This window comes from Centrocercus urophasianus, unplaced genomic scaffold, assembly GCF_019232065.1.
Source record: "Centrocercus urophasianus isolate 14NV4802_14NV808 unplaced genomic scaffold, USGS_Curo_1.0 seq_10, whole genome shotgun sequence".
NCBI lineage: Eukaryota > Metazoa > Chordata > Aves > Galliformes > Phasianidae > Centrocercus > Centrocercus urophasianus.
The window spans coordinates 30,568,781-30,594,199 of record NW_024884142.1 but is presented as its reverse complement, the minus strand read 5'-3'; positions in this window follow the sequence as shown (position 1 = coordinate 30,594,199).

Genomic DNA, 25,419 nt, shown 5'->3' with positions numbered 1-25,419 from the left:
AAAAGAAAAGAAAAGAAAAAAGAAAACTTCATATGTTGTTTATTTGCCCCATGGAAAGGAATATGACAAGTTAAGGTCACTCCCCGGCAGTCAGAACATGTAAATAAAAAGGAAATTTTGCGTTCATGCTTCACATTATGCTCACAGTACTCACTTTTTCTACAGCCAAACCCCTAAAAACCTTTAGCTGAAAAATTAAAATCCTTCAGGAACTGTTAAAAAGAGGCAAAGAAAAACCCCAACAACAAAAGCACACAAATGAATAAAACTAAAAAGCTCAAAAGATAAAAATAATTTGTTTGTGAATAGCAAAGCAGAACAGCTCCAAATACTGGAAAGACACAATTCTCTTTTATGTAAAAGGGCACGGCATAATTCAAATGCATTATACTTGCAACAGCTGTGTCAAATGGACCACAAACAATTCAGTCCTCACCTCTTTTGTTTCAATCCATTTTCCACCTTTAGCTGAGCAAAGATCACAGAAATCTGTTGTACGGGGAAAAAAAATAAACAAATGTGTAACAAAAGTCGAAAATCATGAAATGAAATAGAACTGAGTTTGTATGCATCATATTTTCATTTTTATAGCTGCTGTTTTATATGATGAACCTAGGACTTGGCATAATTAACCAAAGTAGTAGTCAATAAGTTGTTGTTGTTGTTGTTTTTAAGAGACATATTTTGTACGTATTTGCCTGCTATGTGCCTATTTGCTCTTCATCTGGCATTGTTTTGCATCATCTCCAACTTACTACTCCCTGGTATAAAAACATAATAATATAAAACCAAAGAATTATTTATGTTGAAAAACATTGTTAAGATCATCACTCCAGATCACTGCCTAAGACTACCAAATCTACCACTAAATCATGTCCCTACACATCACACCTACATTTCTCTTAAATACTTCTAGGGGGTGATGACTCCACCACTTTCCCAGGCAGTCTATTCCAATCCTTATCCAATCTTTCTATGAATAAATTCTTCCTGATACTTAATCTAAACCTCCTCTTGCACAACTTAAGGCTTATAACGTGTACCATAAGGAATTCTTTCCTTACTTTCCAGAAAAAAAAATGTATTCAAAAAGACAAGAATCTGAATAGTAAAAATCATTTGCACTCTAACGGAAACAAACATATCTCTGAAGAATGCAATTTCTCATTCTTGAATGCAACCTGTTGTCATTTTATGTGTTATTCAGCTTTATATATTATCTATATTAAGATAAATATTTCTTCAGAGTTTTGTCATGAAACTGTTCTGGGTTTACGACTACAAATTTTCTAAAAAATAATGACAGGTCATAGAAAGTTACTGACAGCTATAAACAAAAATCATCCCAGCTCTTTTCTGTTAACTCACAGACTTTCATATATGTACCTCTTGCAACAATACTTTAATACTTTTTAAGTATTTTAATCACTCCTCACAGTTATCACTTTACTGGTTTGAACTCAGTCAAAAGAAAACGACTGCACTTGCCCAGAATTGAATAACAATTGTAAGTATCCCATTGAACCAGGATAAAAGAGTGAAGGTATGTATTTCTTCCTTTTCAGATGACTGCTATTTCCAAATATATTCTCTGAACAGAATTTCTTCATAAGCTAATATCCTTTAATTTCTTTCTAATTACATCCACAGAAATTACACAGGGGTTCCAAGTGGACCTAGAAGGCTCTGAGACTGCAATGGAAGCTAAAATTACATAGAAAACATAAATTGATATCCTCTATAGCATGAACGCATTCCACCCATAGAGCTCCGGAGTCTGTATCTACTATTCAACTGAAATTTCTCATCAAAGACTTTCCTCTTTGCCTATACTAACAGAACTAAATCTATTTAGTTTGCTCTATTTATAGTAATAGGTGAATTTCATCTTTTAGCAATATCTATTGAAATCATATTTGACTTGATACTGGAGGAATAGTGTGCACAGGAATATGAAAATAATTACAATTCGGTGACCATCATCATTGGAGCAATTTCTCTCTCCAATTTCTGTAAAACTTGGTCCAATACACATTGGACTATTATGATAATGATTTTTTTTTGCTAACCAAAAAATCACAGAGCTAGATCTCTTCATAATGCTTTCACTCTTTGATTGCTATCATATACTCAGTTCTTTTGCCTGTGGCAGTTACATATTACAAAATACTATTTACTTACCTTCTTTGCTGGTCAGCCGTTTGTGTAAAAAATGTTGGCAAATGAGCTATGTACAGAAGCCAGCTCTGTTGGCTACTGCCCTAGAACAGGCAAAAATAAAATTACAACTCTCACCCACTGGAGTGTGTTAATATTTAGAGCAAGGGATTACATCTGAAGTTGGTAGATCTGTTTTACACTCACAATTTAATGCTGTTTTTACAGAGGAGGATGCAGACATCAAGAAAAAAACAAACAAATAATTATGGCTATTGATGTTGTTGCTGGCATTATTTGGCAATATTGTTATTGTATGAGACGACCCACCAACATCAGGCTTCTAAACAATTTGATTTTCCTTCCAGGTAAGTGTATGCTATCCAGACATTAAATTTCAAATACCATTTGATAGTTGCTGGATTAAATTTCTGTGTAAATATACAAAGATAGAGGTTCTATACCTTGTCCCAATTTTACACGTCAAGATAATCAAAACTGCAGGTCTTGAGAAGGTTATCTTTGGGATTTCTCCATTTACACAAGGAAATTTTCCAGTTGTCATTGTCATCTTATTGTCATTTCCATCAAATTGCAAACTCAGAAAGGTTTACTTTAACAATAATCATTCCTTAAAAGATGAGCAATATCTTACCTATTTTAGATGTCTTCCAGCATTTGTTTAAAATACATCTTAAATTAAAATATTTTCTTAAATTCAGCTTTCATCGGTATTTGTTTCAAAATAGATGAGAATACTAGACTTAGAATTTTGTAATCTGCAAACATCTTTGTGTATTGCAATGTTAAGGATTACATTTTCCAATTTCCACTTGCTCCTTCTATTTAAATAAATCATGTTATCTAAACTGAAGTCCAAGTTCTGAGCAAAAAGCAGATGAAAATTCAAGCTCTGAGGAAATGGACCACAGGATCCATTGGACTTTTCTATCTTGTCATGATTTTCATTTCCTACCTGTCTCAGTCCCTAGGCATCCAGAAATTTGTGAATAGATAAAACTGAAATGTATTCTTGAATGCTGGTACTGGTCTTCAAATAATCACAACAAGGAGCGCTGCCCACAGTATATTATTTTGGCTGTACAGATGCCTTTGAATGATGCAGATCTTTAGGATCTGTGGATATCCAGTGGATATCTAGGATATCCACTGTGTTAGTGGATATCTGAAGTCAATGCTGAAAACTTAACAATTATAAAAATTTGTCTTTTATTCAACCCTATGAAAAACATGTATAATCACTAAATCCATGATTTCTATGAGACAGGCAATCATAGAGCATATAAAATAAGTTTTTATTCAAGTATTTCAAATACTTTCTGTATCAAATTTCATTTTTTCTATTATTATGCTGACAACTGATGAATTTTGTGAAAAGCATGAAAAAAAAAAAATGAACAAAATAATACAGCATTTTTTAATAAAGAAACAAAGAATACCAGTGGTATTCTGGGGTACATGGAAAAGAGTGTGGTCAAAAAGCCAAAGATTATCCTCCTCATATGTTCCGGCGAGGCCATGTCTGCAGTACTGCGTCTAGTTCTGGACCCCTCAGTTCAACAAAGTCTGTGTACTACCAGAGACAGTCCAGCAGAGGGCCACAAAGCTGACAAGGGGCCTCGACCATCTCCTTTGTGAGAGACCTGGGACTGTTCAGCCTGGAGAAAACTGAGAGGGGATGTTATCAATGCTTAGACATCACTGGAAAGTATCATTATCCAAACAAACAAATTATGCATCTATATTTGCTATAAATTAAGTTGTTGCTTTCTTTTTGTCTCAGAAATTTCACCTAAATTTCTGCTTCTAATTTTCTTGTTGCCCTCTGGAATAATTTCCAGTAATTTTTAGTGAATCAATCAGGATAATCACTGGAGAAAAACAAAGAGCCTTTATCATCAAGAGCTACTGATGGAAAATATTTACCTACAATGGGCAAACCCCATGATTCTGCAAATGCGTATGCAATGTTCGTTTGTTGTTATTATTGATATTATACTTTACATTGGAAAGTATTTATTATCATTCTGTTATGAAACCAAAGGAGATTAACAAAAACTGTGAATATTATATAAGACTGGTTCCTTGGACATGAAAAACTATGAGGTGAAAGTAAAGTATGGTGTTGATCATGGCCTTAAGACATAAGTCAAACTGTGCAGTCAGCAGATGCCCTTTCTGTTCAAGGATTACAGATTCTAAAGTATCAGTGACAGCCTGGATGTTAGTTTTCATACTAGTATAATCAGAACTATCTTTTCTTTTGGGTTTCATATTTACTCTAATTTTTCCAAGAAGAAAATTTAAGGTTGTCAATAACAGTAACTTGATAGCTTGCATGTATACCCAATATAAATCATAGAATTATAGAATCATTTGAGTTGGAAAGGACCATTAAAAGTCATTTAGTCCAACTTCCCTGCAACAAACAGGGACATCAGTGGCCAGATCAGGTTCCTCAGAGCCCTGTGCAACCTGATCTTGGATGTTTCCAAGGATTGGGTTTTCACCACCTTTCTGGGTATTCTGTTTCAGTGCCTCACCATTCTTATTGTAAAAAACATCTTTGTCATGTCTGATCTAAATCTACTCTTCTTTAGTTTGAAACCATTACCCTTGTCCTATCATAACAGATCTTACTGTATCCTTCGTTCTTATAGCCAGTTTTTAGACACTCAAAGGACATACACAAAGGATATAAATACATGTATAATTTTTTATATTATACTTAAAACTTTTTACAGAGTTGAAGGTAATAAAAACAAGAACGAATTACAGTACATGTGTGCTAGAGATACTGGCATTTGCTATGAATTGGCCTCCATACACGCATAGCTTTCAAAAAAATAACATTATTAAAACTTCTCATTTATGTGATTTTTAGGGATCTATTTGCACAACCTTTCAGACCAATTGCTTAAGCATTGGTTCTGTGTATATACATGAACCAACTACAGTATGTACAATGTAGATCTAGCCTAAGTGTCTCAAGGCAGGAGAAAGTGTGACCGGTAACTCCCAGTACTGTTATGTAGGTCATGCACAGACACTTCTGCCTGTAAACCATGATAGAGCTAGCGTGGCCACACTGTAATCAGACAGAATCAAGAAAGTCACAAATCCTATTACGGGCATATTTTTATTTTTTCATCACGTGTTCCAAAATTAGAGCATAGTACTGTAGTAAATGACACAACATTTTAGTCGTTCATTTTACCTTCTCAATCTTTTTAGCCACTGTCCCCTAATAAATGCTGATTTTAAATTATAAAGTTCTTTCAGTGTCTTGGATTTCATTCTTTTAAAAAAATTAACTTTTATGTCCTTCCCTGACAGCTTGAATGCAGGAAAAGAGCTCTGTACAAAATATTAATGTCCATAATACTCTCTTCTGCTGGAGGTTACTATGCACACACTTATACTGATATGCCAGCAAGCCTCCATTATGAAAGGAGGGCTTTGTGAATTCTTTTGTTCCTAACTGCAGGTGCTTCTAGCTCTGAAAAGATCCTGTGATCTGATAGTTGCTTTTCATGTTTTGTGATCTTGAGCAGCCTGCAATAATGCAACAAAGGTGGAAGATTGTTGCCTTCCCCAGGGTTGCTTAAAGTTACAGTCCTGATCCTATGACCTTTAATTTCGGCAAGTTTGATTGCTCGAGGAACCCTAGTGTGCATACTTGGGGCTGGTATGGCATTTTGCTGTTCAGTTTGTTGTAAATGTTTTAACACTGACGAAGTTTTAAGGGAGCAATAGTTTCTGTGGGTCTCCTGCGCCTAATGGTGTCAAGGAATAAGAAGCAACTGCCACTGCAAAACCCTCATACTCGATTATGTCATGGGCTACACAATAGTCTGTTCTGGACACTGTAAGTACGGAGTGTTACAGGACAACGGTGCAAATATCAGAAGCTGTTTGTATTACATTCACACAGTAGAGTACTGTGAAATGTTAAGATCTAGGTGAGGGTTAGTGGAGCTCGTAGAAGGGAGACCATAACAGATTTTGAGAATAAACTATAAAAATAAGTGACTTTTTTCTCTATGTTATCTTAGTTTATGTATAAGAGAACAGTGATAGCAGCAAATAAGATGGATTAAAATAGCTTCCCTTGCCAAACCTTGCTGGTCTATTTTACATACATACATACATATATATATATGTATTCATATTTATATGTGCGTGTGTGATTGTATGCTTCATATAGAAGGAAATATTAGATACATAGGACAGAACATCCCTGTCTTAGCCTATTCTACATGTACAAACCTTGAGAACCACCAAACTCTACATGATAATACCTGTTGTCTTAATCATCCCATATTCTTCTGAGACAAAAGACAAAACAAAAACAAAACAAAACAAAAAACAAACAAACAAAAAAAAAAAACAGAGAGAGAGAGCTTGTGTTTCTGCACACCACCTTGTATTATACTGTATAATGTAATTTCACAACTTTCTTCATAGGTGATAAGATTTCAAACACGCACGTAGTAAAATAGTAGATAGTGTTAATAACAACTATTTTAGCAAAAAAATTCTGTAAGCAAACACTGGAAAACTTGGTAAGATTTCTAACTGACTGTCTACATTTTCCCTTTGTTTCTTATAGATTTTCTGTCATGAGCACTCTCATTCATTCAAAGAGAGTATCGATATTGCATGTTTGATAATTTGATTTCTTTCAGGTTTTTTTTTTTTTTTTTTTTTTTAATGCCCAGGTCTTAGAGTCAACAGATTAGTTGTTAGTCTTGAATTCTATACAAATATTAAGGTTCTAATTCTTACGACTGCGAGGCAAAACTTGAACATATGACTTGAGTCTAACTCCAACATCTCAAAGCCAGGTGCGAAGAAAAAAGCACCACTTTTTAATTATGTGTGAAGAAAAATCTAATTGGATTATCTGTCTCATTTATATCTCAATGAGTCAATGTGTCAAGTAACTATCTACAAATATACACGCAGCCCACTGATTCATTTTTCATGGATGCTTGCTTAGTCTTTTCTGCATTTTGGGCCATTCTATAATGGTAAAGTAAAGCAAAGCTCAAAAAGTTCCTAGATGTTTATTTGATCATACTACTCACAGTTTCTTCTCTTTCACATCAGAAAAAAATGAAAAATTATTTGTGCATGTGCTGAAGAAGCAAATTTAACTCAAAGGAGTTTAAAAATGAAAATAAAAAACACCAGTGTGTTGGTTTTGTGCTTTCATCTGCTATTTTATATGTATGTTGTATTTCCAGTACTCACCAGATTTGGAAAGGTTTGACCGACAGTCTTATGTGAGACCATATCTAATACTGTTCTCAATGTGTTATTCTTATAATGTGCAATTCACACTTCAAATCTTATCCACAGTCCAGCTGCCAGAACACTGGGATGCAAGTAGCATAAAATATAAGAAATATCAAGCTTTCTTTTACAATCACATGCTCTTCAGAGAATCCATTTGTCATTTGAATAAATTGAAACAAATGCTCAGTCTTTAAAATGATGCAGTATGTAAAATACTGCAGAAGACTAATAGTCTTTCCCATGTGATCTAACTATATAGTTACATTCATACTTACATATTGTATTTCTGAATAGTATGAGCTGTCCTCATTCTGTTATCAGTGGAAATCTTATTGCCCAGTGATCTGAACTTCTATAATATCCTTGGACTCCCATTAAAGTGCCAATTTTAGAAGATTTTTTTTGTCAGTTTGCAGTGTAAAATAGCTTAAATAACAGCAGTAACTTTTTCCAAAATGCTTATCAACTCAAGCTCTAATAAAAATGTAAAGATTTTAATCTTTTACAGCATTATTCTCGTCTCATTTTCCAATTAACTAAAGACTAAATTAAAAGAAAAATGCCCCAATATTCTTATTATTTTCTAGTGACTATGTATAACCCTTTGCCTTGTTCTGTCAGTGAAGACAAACCAACTTGGGAAAATCTGATTGTCTCTGAAACAACCAATTAAGTCACTACTGTGTTGTTTAATAAACGGAAAATCCATGTCAGAGTCACTTTTGAGAACTGTTCCTAAAACACAGTGTTTATTCCAGTAATGGACTGTTGAACTTTTGAATATTGCGCTGAAAAACAGTGATCTCTAATAAAAAACTTTGTGTCAAAATTTAGTATTTTTTATTGCAGTAGCTGCAGACTTCCATATAACACCTCCACTAACAAATATGGATATTTGGCAGCTTTTACCCCCAAAGAGCTCCAAAGCTTCTTCTAGAATAAGACTCAAATTTTGATAATTTCTTAATTTCTGTTACTGTTGAAAAATACCTATGCTACATTAAAGTGAATATGTGTTATAGTAACAGCATTTCTGAACAGTATTTGTACATCTGAACAGTATTTAGAAGGTAAAACTTTTAATCAAATTATTCCTAGAGCTTTATTACTGCTCTTGTGATTTCATTCACAAGGGCTTGTCTCAGGTGAAATATGGTATCAAATTGCACTCTCAAATCAGTACTTTTCAATGTGAATAAGTATATCACCATCTGGTTGCTACTTAGAAAGAAATCCTGAAAATGTAAGTGCCTGTGGTTTATCTGTTTGATCCATGACTTTTAACTCTCATAAGGGTCTAAAATCCTTTGTCAGCTTCACTGTATAACTGTAAATCACTTGATAGAGCATGTTTTTTGATTTATTTATAGGTTTTATTTACCTTAAACACTGACATTGGCAAGGCCTTCATGTCTAGGTGAATGACATGGAGACTATATATCTGATTGATATATAGTTTTCTATACTCAGTCATTCAAAAGTTAGACTTTCTCAGAATTTTTCACTTCAGCTTCTCATTTTGTCATGTTTCTTTTCCTAGGTGAAAAATAGAGACCAAAATTAGTTTATCTACATTCCAGTGGAAAGTGTAGGATTTCTTATTTTGCTTACATCTGAGTTATTTCAGAGACATCTAAATACATTGTAAAACAGTGAGTGTAATTTCTGACCCTAGCTATTACAAGACGAAAAGAGCCTGTTAGTTCTTGTCATTTGTTCTCCTGTCACAACTATTTATGCTCACCATAAGGTTAATGTACCAGGCAAGGGGAATTTCCTATATGCTCAAGAGATGTTGGTACAATATTTAATAAATCTCATTGTTCTAATTTTTCTTGCAATATTTAAATCCCTCAATTTCTATCTATGAATGCTTTCATTCTACTCAGCCCTGCTATTTTCATCTCATATTTATGCAAACTAATTAATGTAAGAATAACATTTTATCTTTATTTTTTCCAAACTATACTGAAATTTCATTTTGCTTCCCTTCAAAACTTTGAATTGTTCCTTTCTAAACACTCCCTTAATAACCAAATCACCACTGTCAATATATTTTAAATATGTTTTTTCTTTCCCTGTCATGGTTCTATGGTTTTTTAATTTTTATTTTATTTTTTATTTTTATTTTGGGTTTCAGTATTCCACATCAAAACATCATGTAGTGTACGGGGTATTAAAGTGTCACTGCCCTAATTCCCAGTTCCTATCCCTGTACATTACAGCAGTCACGGGATCTGGCCCTTCCGGGTGGGGGGGCGCTCTCTTGCTGCCTGGCAGTGGGTGCTGGAGGGTGCTTTCCTAGCCGTTCCAAGCTTTTCAGGTTTGACTCGGTCCTGGGAACTCTCTCTTGTCTGATTTATTAATCTCAATTTCAATTAAATTGTATTATATTTTGTTATCTTGTATTCCGGTATTATAGTGAAATAAGTTTTCCTCCATAGATTGTTGCCGCTGCTCTTTTCCTCCCTTCTTTCCTTCCCATTTTTGTGGGACTGGGGTGGGGGGGGAGGGCAGAGGCTTGTTGCCTCTGTCACGGACATAGATTGATCTGGTCAACTCCATGACATTCCCTCTGTGCCTTTCAGATATATCTTTACTACATCAAATAATGATGGTAAAAAAAAAGTCAGTTATAATGATTGCCAGTGAAAAATCAAGGTGTGGGGATCCAATCACTTCTATATCAGTTTGGGTATTTCTTGAAGATAACTGAAAAAATTAAATATGACTTCTCTTAATTTCTCATCACTTGTTCTTTTTCATTATATCATAAATTTTAACTGATGCTTCTTACTGCAGACTGAGTTTTTAAACCCTGAGCTACGCTGTGCATTATCTGATACAATATTAAAAGTCTTGCATCTTGTAGCAGGCAATAGAGCTTATGTCATTCCTTGCTGTGAATAAGTAGTATCAGGGCCTGTGACAGAGGACTAAATAGCTAAATACTTAATATATCTTCTCCCTGGAGGCTCACTGTAGGTGGTCATGCACTCTGGATTACTTTCATTACCTGATTTTTCTTGCTATTATCATACTCCAGAGTACAATGTTTCAAATCAAGTGCTTAGTCTTTCAGATTCTCCAATAGCAAGACATAGGATTTTTAAACATAGTTCTTTATGTCAGAAGGGGTCAGTTTTGTTATTTAGTCTGATCTGCCACACCACACTTTTTATAAGAATTCCATGGCAATCCCTTTTTTGTTGAAGTTAGTGATTGTCTCTTAGAAAGCAACTGCTGATTAAATGCTCTTGACAAAAGCATAACCTAATTCTGAACAAAGTATGCAGCAAATTGTAACAACTTCTGGTATGATGAACTGTAGTGATTGTTTGTTTGTTTGTATTAATATTGTCTGTCTTCCTGTCTGGTAATTTGGCACTAGATTCCTACATCCACTTCATGAAATCTTCAGGCAAGGCCATGGTTTTATTTAAATAAAATCCACTTTCCATTTACTTTGACATTCAAAATCAGAATTCAGAATTCAAAATGAAGGCCCTGTCTTATGTCATTTTTCTTGGTTCTTATCTTGTCCTTTATTTAGCTGCCAGCAAGAAGATGCATAGAGTTGCTTCACAAAGAAATTAGGGTTAGTGGCATTCTGGCAAAACCTGGACATAGCTAGATTTCTATTTCACAGCTCAGCCTTTCAGGAATAGTTCCATATATCACTTGTGTGATGAACAGACAGATTTGAAACTCAAACAAAAACCTTACTACATGCTTGACTTACAAGCCTATAGTAAAGAATTTCTTTATTTTTGTACTTCTTTCACAACCTATAGTTCTACAGAAAACAGTAAACACAATGTGTATTAGTTTCAGAACAAGGAAGCTAGTTTTCTTTGTCTGTACTCTTTGAAATTGTCCTGTAAACGACAGTCAGAGCAGAAAACAGGATGGTAGATGACAGACTGTCAGTGATAGCTCAGAGATTATTCCAAGCCTGTAATAAACTGAAACAACCAAGATCAAAGAAGGGAATATAGCTTTCAAATTGTTCATTCCTAAACTTCAAAACCTGTTTGATATAGGCTTTTCTTACCTTTTGCCCTGTTTGTTTTCAGGCTCACTCTCACACACATTAAACTCTACATGTAAATAGTATTGAAGTCGTGTTACCAACTGAAATTCCTGGTACTACATAGATTGAATAAGGTCTCTGGACATGAACTTCGAAGAATAAAGCAAAAATGACACCTAAACACTGATTTCCATCTCAGATACTAGTGCAGAGAAAAATACTGAGCTAAAATATACTATAAAATGTGTAGTTTTCAATAAGTGTATCTGCTTCCAAATTGCTAAAATGTTTGCACAGAAAGCCCACTCTACCCATTTCAGCAGAAAGGATTGTGTCCAACATTTCAGAGACTAAAACTCATGAGATGACTTGGAAACTAGAAAGACAAAGGAGGCTACTGACTGGGGACTCTTCTTGTATGTTGTAAAATTTGTACTTTCCATTAACAGTTTCAGGTGGTGAACAAGTAAGTTTACTTCAGTCCTTAAAATGAGTTAAATCATAGATAATTTTCATTTGACTGGTTGTATTTGTACAGAAATTTTACAGATAACAACATGGAGTAGCACTTTTGCCTGTTAAGCACTTCCGTTCTTTACTTTATCAAACACACAGCAAAATTAATCTTAATTTTGTCATTGTGTTCCCTCTGAAAACAAGCAGGATTTAAATATCCTTCTAAATAAAGGAAAACTGATTTCTGGTTCTGAGGCCAGATTGGACTGGTTGATTACATACATATTAGTATCATTTAGCTGTAGACTCTTCTATTATCCTTCAGTACGACAATTGGCTTCTTTACAAAGAGAGTGGTTAGGCCCTGGAATGGGCTGCCCAGGGAGGTTGTGCCCCGTCCTTGGATGTGTTTAAGGCCAGGTTGGATGGGGTCCTGGGCAACCTGATCTGAATGTGTATGTTTGGTGGCCCTGTTAGGCAGGGGGGTTGGAACTACATGATCCTTGAGGTCCCTTCCAACCCGGGTGATTCTGTGATTCTGTGATTTACAGTTTTCTAGATCAAAATCTCAGCAGTATAAGGAATATGCTGAAGTTCATGGAAATTATATTTCATAAAAGGAAAATACGATATTTTTTTCCGTTTGTTATTTTTACAAAGTACTTATAAGCTTCTATTTACGTACCTTTGTTATTAAAAGAATTCCTTTTTTTACGGAAAATGAATATTCTTATTGCATATATCATTAGTTCTCCCTGAACATAACAGACTAAACTGTTCAGTCACTGATTCAGAACTTGAGGAATAGTGTATTTATCAACTCTTTTTGTGAGCATGCTCTCAAACTTTGTTCTCTTAATTGTTTCAAAATAATAGGACATTTTTACTATCATTATCAATCATAATCCTGAAATCTCAGGCATTTTGTCACACACACAGGTTTTAATTATTAATCAAAATACTGTTCTCTGTATTCTTATTTTTATTTTTTACTTCTTATCTTTTCACATCTTTTGTGAAATGTATACTTCTCTGAAATATTGCCTAAATGTTCAGCACAGAGTGGTGAATGTAGTGATAAGTATAATCAGTTATTTGTCAGAATGTAGTAGATTTGTCATGCTGATTGATGCAACAAGACTTGTGATTGTATTTTTCAGGTCAGGAAATGATCAACTGTGATGACAATTCTGTTTGAACTGAGCCAGTATCAGACTGTTGTGAGCTCTTTAAGACTTATTTCCTATTAAAAAAAAATTGTATATACTTAATGGATGTAAATTATATCACTTAAAAAACAACTGATAACAATATTCGTGTTTATTTTAAGTAATTTCTATACAAGACTCTGAAATTGGCAGAGTATTTATTTAGGTTGGTCGCTATAGTGAAGCAGGTAGAATATATCAATGACACTTTAAAAAATTATCCACACAGCTTACATTCTGCAGATCTGGCATCAGGATTTAATACATTATGCAACACTTTTGCAATAGTTGTACCACAAAAATCCTATGTAGAAGTTATGAACTTGTTATATTCCTTCATTTTCTTAAGATATATGAAGATGGCTTTACCTTCAGTCTAGAGTCAGAATGTGTTATATTCTGAAGTAGAAGGGAAGAGATTAAGGGAAATTTTTGGAAGAAAAAAATCCATGAGAAACAGAAATACCTTAAGCAAACAAACAACATCAACAATAACAGAAAAAAAAAAAAAAGGCGTTGAAATTTGGAAAAATAATTCCACAAGTGCCTACCTTTCTAGATGAAATCTGACTGGTGTAAAATGTATGTAAGATACCACAACACTTGCAGTGAGTAAATAATCAATATTTTCCTATTAAGCAGTCTACTGAATGTGTTATCTGCTGAGAATCATTTATTGTGCTTTGTGTATTTATTGAATTTATTGATTCACTCGCTTATTAATTAATTTATTTCTTTGTTTTTTTATAATAACATTCTTCTCTTTATTATAGATTGACCATCAAAACACATACATAAAGGACGTTGAATGTTTTTGCTGATTTTATTGTGTCTTAGACCACAGAATCACAGAATTGTGGGGTTTGGAAGGGACCTCTATAGATCAAGTCCAACCCCTCTGTCAAAACAGGCTCCTTACAGCAGGCTGCACAAGCAGGCATCCAGGCGTATCTTGAATATCTCCGGAGAAAGACTCCACAACCTCCCTGGATAGCCTTTTCCAGTGCTCTGTCACCCTCACCAAGATTAATTCAATAGTACTAAGTTAGGTGAAATATCAAATTATCTCCCATCGAAAAGAAAAATTTGAAATCCCACATAAGTTTAGCAAATCTGAAGGGTGAAGTGCCACAACTGTCTTCTCTTCAAGTTTGCCTACTTGTCATCTAAAGTATAATGCAATCAAAACAGTGCAGAAAAATTTTACTATGGATCTGATCATTGAAATGTCTAAGACTGGGTAGGATTTTTGGAAGCAGCTTAAGGGAATTAATGACCTAAGTCCAAAAGATATTAAAATCCACATTCAATTGATCTATTGTCTCTATTAGATTTCTTCCCAAAATCTTTAACGTGTTAATTCTTTTTTAGCTATTTCATTTAGGTGGAAATCTACAGTCCTTTCTCAGTGAAAACCTCAGTTAAACTGTCAAGACATAACCTAAAACTGTTTATAGATTTATTAATACAGAAATAAAAGCACCTACTAATGTTGTTTCACTACTAAGGTGTAAAAATCAAAGGGGAAAATCAAAGGGAAGGAATGTTAATCATTTATTTATCATAAACAAAGCATTTTTTCAATACTCAGGTCATAATTCTTTCTTTTGTCTAAGTGCCTGACTATGTGGGATCAGTCCCAGTGAGGGATACATTCCCAGACATTTCTGCACCTGACTTCACAGAATCACAGAATCACAGAATCACCCGGGTTGGAAGGGACCTCAAGGATCATGTAGTTCCAACCCCCCTGCCTAACAGGGCCACCAAACACACACATTCAGATCAGGTTGCCCAGGACCCCATCCAACCTGGCCTTGAACATGTCCAAGGACGGGGCATCCACAACCTCCCTGGGCAGCCCGTTCCAGGGCCTAACCACTCTCTTTGTAAAGAACTTCCCCCTAACATCCAGCCTAAATCCTCCCTCCCTCCCAAGAATGACTTCTTGGCATTATGTCAGAAAGAGAGAAGGCAAAACATACAATTTGAATGTTGGAGCCATAAAGTAGAAGACGTGTAAGACTGGATATTTCTCAAAGTTTAACTAGAAAATCTGAAAAATCTAAACTGGGTTTGTAATCCTCAGTAGTGAAGGTGATGAAGTAAAACCTGAGTGCAGATATTTCTCTGACTAATACTGCATGAAGTTCAGTCGTGTAAGATATCAAACGGTACAGAAATGCCTGAACCTAAATGTCTTTGTCTTCAAGAGTGCTTAATGTAACCTGCTGTTGTTACTACCTGTGGGCAGGACACAGTACAGGTTGGTTTCAGGTAGGTGTGTCTCATTTATTAATATTTACTACAATGCCTTGATGAAAGATTGAAATTTTTTCCTCAGAACTTTTACCTGTAAAAATTGCTTAAGGCAATCACAAATCTTGTTTGTCATACTTTCTAGTCCTTTGCTTTCTCCATACATTCTTTTCAGGATCAGTCTTTTAAGTCTTGTGCTTAAAGCTAACATGTCTCTTAAGGCAGAATTCTTTTTATTTCTTCTGCTTTCATCTAAGATCACACAAAGTTTATTTTCTATTTGGAACACATATTATTTGCCGTACAGTAACAATCACTTCATAGCCATGAATTGAGCTACTTAAAGTGTGATATAGCTTAAAATAATAATAATAATAAATAATAATAATAATAAAGAAATAAGTGTATCTTAAAAGTGTTTATGTTCAGACCTGCCTTTCCTTAAGCTGTGCTGTTCTTTAGAACAAGGGAATGTTCAGTGTGATCCAATTCATTCCAGAAAATCTCCCTTTATGAAGAATGCTATTCATCTTTTAAATCTTATAGTATCCATTCTATTCTCTAATTTCCATTCCAGAGAAAAGGCACTGTTTTCTTTTTTTTTATGCTAGAAAGCTTCAGTATATTTTATTTGCGTTATTTTCCAGCCAGCTACATCCTGGATACCACCACATTAAACTGAAGGAATACCTTATTGGTACAAAATGTTGTTGCACGGTAAAACGCACCTTCATATAGCAGTACAGAAAATTCAGCATTGAAAATACACTGAAAATAAGACTAAGACACAATATGCAAAATAGGAAAAAATTTGCTACACGTAACTATTAGTACTAAATTGTACAATCACATTTCAGGATTTTTATTTATTTATGTATTTACTTTATACTTCAGATTTGTTTTTGCCTGGTCTCCTTAGCCAAGTACTCATTACTGGCATTGCAGATATGTATCTTCTCATTTACTGTCACCCAGAAGGAAAACAGTTCATGTCTTTGAGACCTTTCCAGAAGTCAAATCAGAACATAGTAAATGGAGATGTCTGAGATCTCCTCTAAACCACACTTTTGACCTAGAAAGGAGAAAGTATGGATTACAGGATGGTCCAGTCAAACACTACCACATCTATAAGCGGAACTCTGCCATGAGAATGGAAGACAGGTTGCCAGGATGTGTTCTGCAGCCATTAGGTAAGAAAATTCTGAAAGCACTGTGAAATTGAGGTAACAGAAATGCCAAATATTTATATTTTATTGCTGTCATGCTCCAAGACAAGGAAGTGCAAGTCTTAAGGAGATTTTTTTCATAATGTTCTCTGTGCCTCATCGCACCAACATTCTGTCTGAATTTGCTTTGCATGACTGAAAGCTACTGAATGTCTCCTTCCAATGCCAATCTATCTGACACACTAACAAAGGAGATGCTCGCTCCTCAAAAGAGAAAAGTAAGATCCTTGGTGATCATCAGAGGATTTGGAGTTTTTTTGGGGCATTCTGGGAAATTAATGTCCTTTAATTTTTTTTTTTTTTAAGTAGATGCGCAAAATAAAAAATGTAAAATTGTTTTTTTATTTACATATAGTGATAGAACAAAATTAGAATAAATAATGAAACAGACTGTGAGAAAGTGGAACAAATCAAGTAAAAGTAGTGGCAAAAATAATTATTGTACAGGATGAGAAAATACAATGTACATATTCTTTCTTGGAGAGTGAAATGGAAAAAAGTACAATTGATCAAAAACAAAGATCAGTATATCGAATGCTAGCAGAACAGCTTTCATGTGGTAAGAATACCCGTTTTAAAAACCAGCTATTTCTTCTGTAGTTCAAAGGCTTAAAGGCTGATATTATTATTCTACAAATATCTGTGTGCACTGTCAGTCTCTTTTGAGAATACTTTTGCTGTAATTAGATGAATGTTCTTGTGTTCACACAAAAATAAAATGGTAACACTTATTGAAGCATAAATGAAGAAAAACTATGAGCTAAATACGAAGATAAATTTAGTCCGTCTGACTAATCTCTTCCCACTATAGGAAGTGTAAAATTTAAATTAGATAATTCTAATAAGAGAAGAAAAAGGTTTTAAAAATACACCAAAAGGAGTAAGCAAGATTCAGTGGAACAATGAGGGTCAAGAGGAAATCAAAATGGGAAATAGTAAAGCTGTACAATATTGAATTTACTACAGTCTCCCTACTTAGCTGCCAAAAATATTTTACCTGAATAAGTGCAATGGACAAAATATATAACACTTGAATTGCATGAAATTTTTAAAAGGAAGTAGAAGATTTTATGGTGGGGAAATAAATAGTTTAATTTTTAAGGTATTTGAAACTATGTGAGTTTTTTTTCTGCATAATCTCTTAAAAATCGACAACACTATGTAGGCTGTTCATTCTTCATCATTTGAGCAGGACTAAAATTGTGTCCTTCATCTCTGAGATAATTTCACAGGATGATCTGTGCCCAGAATGAACTAATAGCTTCCGGGGAATTCTGAAGTGAACAACTTGCTAATAAGGGATCTAAAAAATAGTGTTTTGTTATTAGTGCATTTCTGAATTTTCTAAATTTTCCCCAGAGACAAAAATGTTGCTTTTGTTTTACTTGCCTTTCCTTTAATCTGTTTGTTTTTATTTATTTTGGAAGCAGCAATATAACATTCAATGGCAGTTTTCTCACTGATTATGGAGACACTAGAACTGTATTTTTGACAGAGAAGTTACTGCATATAGACATGAATGTGTATGTTTATAAATGTGCAACTGAGGAGGATAAAATTACATCCCCTGGTTTAATAACTCATTTGTGACTACTAGTCTTTTTTTCTCACACTGTTTAAGATCACGCAGAATGAACAGCTTAATGAAATATTGCATTTCCTTGATCCCAGGAGATGGACAACTGTTAACATAGACATGCATCCTTATTTACATGTTGACACTGCAGTCAAAAACACTTTGTATGGAAATGCAAACTACATTGCCTATATAGCACTATTTACTAGAACAATACCAACCATGTTCTTGCCATTGTATAATTTACCACAAAAATTTATAATGCTCTATTTGTATGAAAGCTTGTTATTACTCAAAAAGCCTTCATGATCAAGGCTTACACAGCATGCCAAGAATCTCAGTTCATCCAAATGCAGACCAGGCACCTCCACTATTGTTCCAAGGACATAGATATGAAATTGACTCAGATAAATGGACTTTGCTGGAAGGGCATTTTAATACTACTGGCACACAAATAAGTGAGAACAAATGTACTCTACATCTCCACAGAATTTTTATGTAAGAATGTCCTTTACTTTTGCTGAAGACAAGTAAATTGTCAGTAAAACTCCCATATGAATTCTAGTATTTTTTACAAGTCGAAACGATTAAAAATGATGATTTCCAGAATGAAAGAAAACAGAATCTGAGTGAATAAGCAAAACACAACAAACAAAAGCCACCCATAGCCTCCCTGTCAAACCAATCAAACCAATCAAACCAAAAGATCCCAATAAAAACAAAATTTGAATTCTACTCCTGATGTCCAGAAAGGACATCTGCAGTCAAATTATTTCTGTACATCAGCTGGAGAAGTTTATTTATTCTAGATTCCAGTTGTGTTATTTAAACCAATGGGATATATTTTTTTGAGCATGTGAAAAATATTTAATAATTTTCCAGTCAATGTGTTTGAAACCTGCGAAGAATAAATCATAAATATTTCATCATCATTTTCAGCAGTAGGTCTAAAATTGAACTGATCAATCAGAGGTTACTGTGACTAATCAGGTGTCTAAATGGGTTACTGTTAATAAAGCTAATAAGAAAGTAACAAAGTGATTTTAGTTTATTACAAACTGTAACAATTCACCTGTAAGTGAATTCAAATTTCTGTCCTCATTAGCAGTTGTGTATGATGCATGCTAACTTGCAAACATGCATCTGAATTAGCAAAATTCTATAATATTTATTTAAAAGGAATTGAGAACACCCTCAGTAAGTTTGCAGATAACACCAAGTTGGCAGGAAGTGACAATCTGCCTGAGGACAGGAAGGCCCTACAGAAGGATCTAGACAGGTTGGATAAGTGGGCTGAGACCAATGAGATGAAATTCATAAATAACAAGCGTTGGGTCCTGCATTTTGACCACAACAACCCCAGAAAACTCTACAGGCTTTGGGCAGAGTGGCAGGAAGACTGTGTGAAAGAAATGGACCAGAGGGTATTGGTTGATACACATGAGCCAGCAGTGTGCCCATATAGCCAAGGGGCCAATGGTATCCTGGCTAGCATTGGAAATAGTGTCACCAGCAGGAGCAGGGAAGTGATATCTCTGTACTCAGCATTGGTGAGGCCTCATCTTTAGTACTGTGTTCAGTTTTGGGTCCCTTACTGCAAGAAAGGCACTGAGACCCTGGTGCATGTTCAGAGAAGGTCAATGAAGCTGGTGAGGGGTCTGGAGAACAACTATTACTTGTAGTGCCTGAGGGAACTGGGATTATTTAGTCTCGAGAAAAGGGGACTGAAGGAGATGTTATAGATCTCTAATACTATCTAAAAGGGAGTTGTGCTGAGGTGGGAGGTGGAATTCTTCTCTCACGCAACAAGTGATAAGACTAGAGGGAATGGCTTCAAGCTGTGCCAGAGGAGGTTCATGTTGGATATAACAAGCACACATGCATTTTGGAGTGAACTTACACTTTGTTGTTATTTTTTGATAATTCTCGCAGCACTGAACCCAGTGAAATTTTTTCCCGATTCTCACACAAGATACTTATATACTGCTTTCCACAGAAAATCAAAGAAGAAAGTGTATCCCCCCCCTCAGTCCTGTTTGTTTTTGAAGAAGTCTTTGTACTTATCATAGAATCATAGAACAGCATAGGTTGAAAGGTACCATAAAGTAGGTCACTCTGAATGTAATGTATTCTCTTTATTTTCATGGAAACTGTAACAGATACAAAGAACACAATAACAGTATTTGATAGAACAAATTCTCAGCTACAAAATGCTCCTTTTCAACATAGCTACCCACCACTATTAGCTATGCACTTTCACTTTCACCAGCAACAAACAAGAGCCTTCTGCCATGCTTGTAGATTTCTGCAACAGTAGTGGTTTTCACAGCTGCTATGACAGCATTGTTGCTAGGAAAATATTGCCCATACAGTCCATCTTCACTGATCTGAGCAGATGGAAGTCAGAAGATGACAGTCCTAGTGGGTGAGGTAGAATAGTCCAGCCAAGCCTGGAAATATAATCCACAGTCTTCAAATTGGTATGGGGCCTGGTGTTATTTTGTTATCTTCTATGACAAGGGTTATCTTCTCTGGCCTTACTCTAAAAGTTTGAGCCTCTAGCTTACTCAGCATTGTGATATAGCAGTCAGAGTTGATGGTTTTTATGGATCACAGAAAATCCAAGGGGATCATCCCTTTCCTATCTTGAAAAACAGTGCACAGCACTTTACCTGCTGAGAGCTGCATCCTGAACTTTTTTTCCAGTAAGGAATTCACACATTGCTCTTCCACTAACTGCTGTTTTGATTCCAGCTCATAGTGGTGACACTGCATCTTGTCACTGTTTATGATGCACTCAAGGAAATTGTCAGCTTCAACCTTGTATGCATTCAATGGGTACTGACAAAGTTGCATAAGGTATTCTTTCTGTTCCTGTGTGAGCATTTTGAAAACATCTGGCACAAACTTTGCAATATTTTAATGTCATCACCACTATTTCCAATGCACTGAAACTGATTTTCAGCTCTGTATACAATTCCCAACTGTTAATTAACCAGTTTGTGTGGATGACCTGATTGAGATGCTCTTTATTTTGTGGTATTCTAGCTGTGTGCAACTGTTTAGAGTGTGTTATTTCTTTCACATCGCTGCTAACAATGCTGAAACACATCACTCACTGCCTCACTGTACTCACATCCACAGTTTGGTTTACATAAATGTTTAGCAAGCACTGATGAATGCCACTGGGTGCAATTTTTTCCACAGGGAGGAATTCAATGACAGACCTCTGTTTCACACCCTCTTCCATGTCAGATGTCATTTTGTCAGATTGCCTCTCTGCTGCCATCTGTCACAAAATTCTATGTAATGTTGACAGGAAAGTTCAACCACTATTGCCATACCATGAATATCCACCTCTAATGTTGTGAGCCAACATAATGAAGTGGGAGTCATTACTTTTGGAGCATCTCTCACAGTTGCAACCCTCCTGCCATGTACAGGGTTGCCACCTACTAGATCAGGCTGCCCAAGGTCGCACCCAACCTGGTTCTGAATGCCTCCAGGAATGGGGCATCCGCAACTTCTCTGAGCAGCATATTCCTTTGCCCCATCATCCTCTGAGTAATTTCTTCCTATCATCTAATCCTATTTTAGTTTTAAATCATTCCCCATTGTCCTATCACTATCAGAACACATAATAAGTCAGTATGCTTCCAGCTTATAAATTTCTTTTCAGTATTGAAAGCTTGTCTCTTCAGAGCCTTCTCTTCTCCAAGGTAAACAAACCCATCTCCTTCAGCCTTTCTTCAAAGGCAGGTGCTTCAGACCTCTGATCATCTTCATGGACCATTTCTGGACCTACTCCAACAGCTCCATGTATTTTTTGTACAGGCAGCCCCAGGCCTGGACACGATACTTCAGATGGGGCCTCACAAGGGCAGAGTAGAGGGGGACAATTGCTTCTCACTCCCTACTGGCCCCCTTTTTTTGATGCAGCCCAGGTTAAATTAGGCCTTCAGGCTGTAAAAGCACTCCACTGTTTTATGTTAAGCTTTTCATCTACCAGAACCAGAGAAGGAATTCAACTCTTATCAAGTTCTTCTCCCAGTCTGTACACACAACTGGGATTCCCTCTTTCACTATGACTTGAAATAGAACTTTCCTAATAATATCTAAATTTTCATAGATTTTATAAATACTGTGGAGACTAACAACAAAACTGCGATAGCAAGAAAGTAACCAAGAGTAAGAAGAAGAATATTTAAAATTTTCTCACTGTATTCTCTTTTTAAATAAAACTATCTTGAGCATTTTGGTATTGCTTTTTTCCCAAAGAATCACTCTACAGTAAGAAAATGCTTTACAGCAAGAACTGTCTACTAAACAATCTAATCAAAATATTATCAAACAATTAAACTGTAATATGCTGTTTAATGAAGTGATTTTATTATGGTTTGAACATTAATACTAACAGAGCTAAGCTGCTTTGCACTCTGTGTATCAAACAGCCTGGAGTAATGCAAGCTGACTAACAGCCAAATAAAATTTTGAAGGACCTGTGACAGACAATATACTGGCACCGGTCTAAATTTTGTTGTATGTTCTTGAGCATGGAAATGATAAAAAGGAATATCAAGAGTTTTTATGTAAAATGTGTTACAGTTAGCTCCATGATAATGGGGGGCCTTCTGCATTCTTCCTCACAGCGGCATCGTAATCTAACAGGGATTTTAATCTAAGCAGGAACTGGAAATTGCATTTTCAATAGCTGCATGAAAAGGAAGTTTAGAAATTTATTCAGATTCAGAAACTCTCTTGGGCTGTTACTAAGGATGCTGCATCAGTATGTAATTTTCAGCCAAAACCCAAAGGTTGAACTGGCTTTAGAAAGAGAAGAATAGTCAAGCTAATGAGGAAATGGTCTGTCTGAATCTTTGCTGAATAAAGATTTTCTAAAGCTCAGAACCTGTCAGATTTTTGTTTGCTTTAGTAAGTGGTCAGTGATAGTATATCTAGCCAATCTTGAATGGAGGAATAGATAGTGTACTTCAAAACCTTGTCTCCATTGCAATAATCAAATTTTATTAAGAAGACCCATTATTACTGAATATCAGCAAAAAAGGAAATTAATGGAGCATGAAAACATAGAGCTAAATCTAGATTTAAATTTGAAGCTTCTAGGAACAAGGTTTTATTACCATTAGCATAAGAGGAAAAAAATAAAAAGGTGGATAATGTGAAAAACTGTAATATTTCAGTGGTCTTTCATAGTTATCCTAGCTACAGAATTTAGAGCTGTGTCTCACGAGCTATAGTAAGTGATCTTTAAAAGTGATAGAAGTTACTGTATGTTCTACCTGTCCACCACACTAGAGCAGAGCTCTCCCCAAGGAGAGAATCTCTACACTTCAGCTGACCTTTGTAGAAAGTCCTCATCTTATCAAACTGGCAATAGAAGTTGTTTTAGGCTGAGTGTTGGATCTTGTGCTGAAGCATCTAAGCTGAGGGCATATTTCTCTTCCAGTGACTCTGCGTGTGGCAGGAGAAGAAGTATAACAATGTCACTCCTTCAAGACCTCACCATAAACTTCCTGGCACTCCCTGCCTTCAAATTGGGCCTGTGCCTTTATAGATGCCTATATAGTGAATCCTGAATAGTTCATAGTGGCATAGCTTAGAAGACTTGCAGAAGCAGTAAGCCACTCTCTGACTGTCCTCACGTTTAAAGAGAGGATGAGGTCCAATTCTTGTTGCGAACTACAGGCAGGTGAACCTCATCTCTGTGCCTGGAAAGATCATGGAGCAGACCCTTCTAGAAGCTATATTAAGGCACATACAAGATAAAGAAGTGATTTGAGACAGTCAGCATGTCTCCAACAAGGGCAGATCGTGCCTGACCAGTCTGGTGGCCTTCTATGATACAGTGATGGCTTTGATGGATGGGGGAAGGGCGATGGATGTCATCTCCCTGGACTTCTGCAATGTCTTTGACATGGTCCCTCACCACACCCTTCGGTTTAAATTGGAGAGGTGTGGATTTGAAGGATGGACTGGTCGATCGATTAGGAATTGGCTGGATGCAGCCAAAGGGTTGTGATCAATGGCTCTGTGTCAGGGTGGAGGCTGGTCACAAATGGTGTCCCTCAGGGGTCAGACTCAGAATAGGCTAAGTTGCACTGCAGTCATAAAGGATAAGAGTGTAGGAAAAGCTGGTGAGATCTAAATAAACCGTACTGCTTGCACTGTGAATTTACCTTACAACAGATTGTACTATTCTGTTTTTGACACCTAAATAATTTTAGCCTTCTTCAAGAAGCTCTCATCTGAATTTTGCTGAAATGTGAAGAAATTATATGGCCAAAGTAATTTTTTTTTAACAGTTACTGAAGCCAGAAAGGATGGAACACACTGCACTGATTACAGTAATTCTTCCTTGCAAGCAACATATTCCTCTGCTTCCAAAAATATCTTTTTCCACCCATCATCAAAGTGTTTCCTAATAGTAGAAAGAACGCCCTAAGGGGGTGGTTGCCGTGAGATAATTAGGTAATGTGCTGCTGGGATCTGAGGTGTCAGAGGCATGGCTTAGCTGTGCTTTGCCTCACAACACTCCAGAGATGTGATATAGGCAGCTGAAGTATCTGTTTCCACTTATGCCTCATTGCTTCAGCATGCCAGATCACTCTCGTGTAAATCTTGATGACACTTCTGGGTTTAATATAGTCTATGCATTTAGGTTCTGCAACACAACCACTTCAACAGCAGTAGCTGTAATGTGATACAACAATATTAGATCTGGCCTAAATAAACACGTAAATAAGAAAATAAAGAAATAACACCAAAATTCAAGTCTTCATTAGTGAATGTTGACTTCTGAAAAACAAAGATTTTCATGTGAAAATAATATCCATGAAAGAAATTACAAAACAGTTTATTTGCTCTTCTCATCACTCCAGTTAGAAATATTCCATTGTCATATACACATTTAAATTCTGACTGGGTCTGGGAAAATGCATAACTACACAGCCAGGAAGGAGGGGAGGAAGGGAGGAAGGAAGGAAGGGAGGAAGGCAGGAAGGCAGGAAGGCAGGAAGGCAGGAAGGCAGGAAGGAAGGCAGGAAGGAAGGAAGGAAGGAAGGAAAGAAAAAAAAGGAAAAAAGGAAAAAAGGAAAAAAGGAAAAAAGGAAAAAAGGAAAAAAAGGAAAAGGAAAAGGAAAAGGAAAAGGAAAAGGAAAAGGA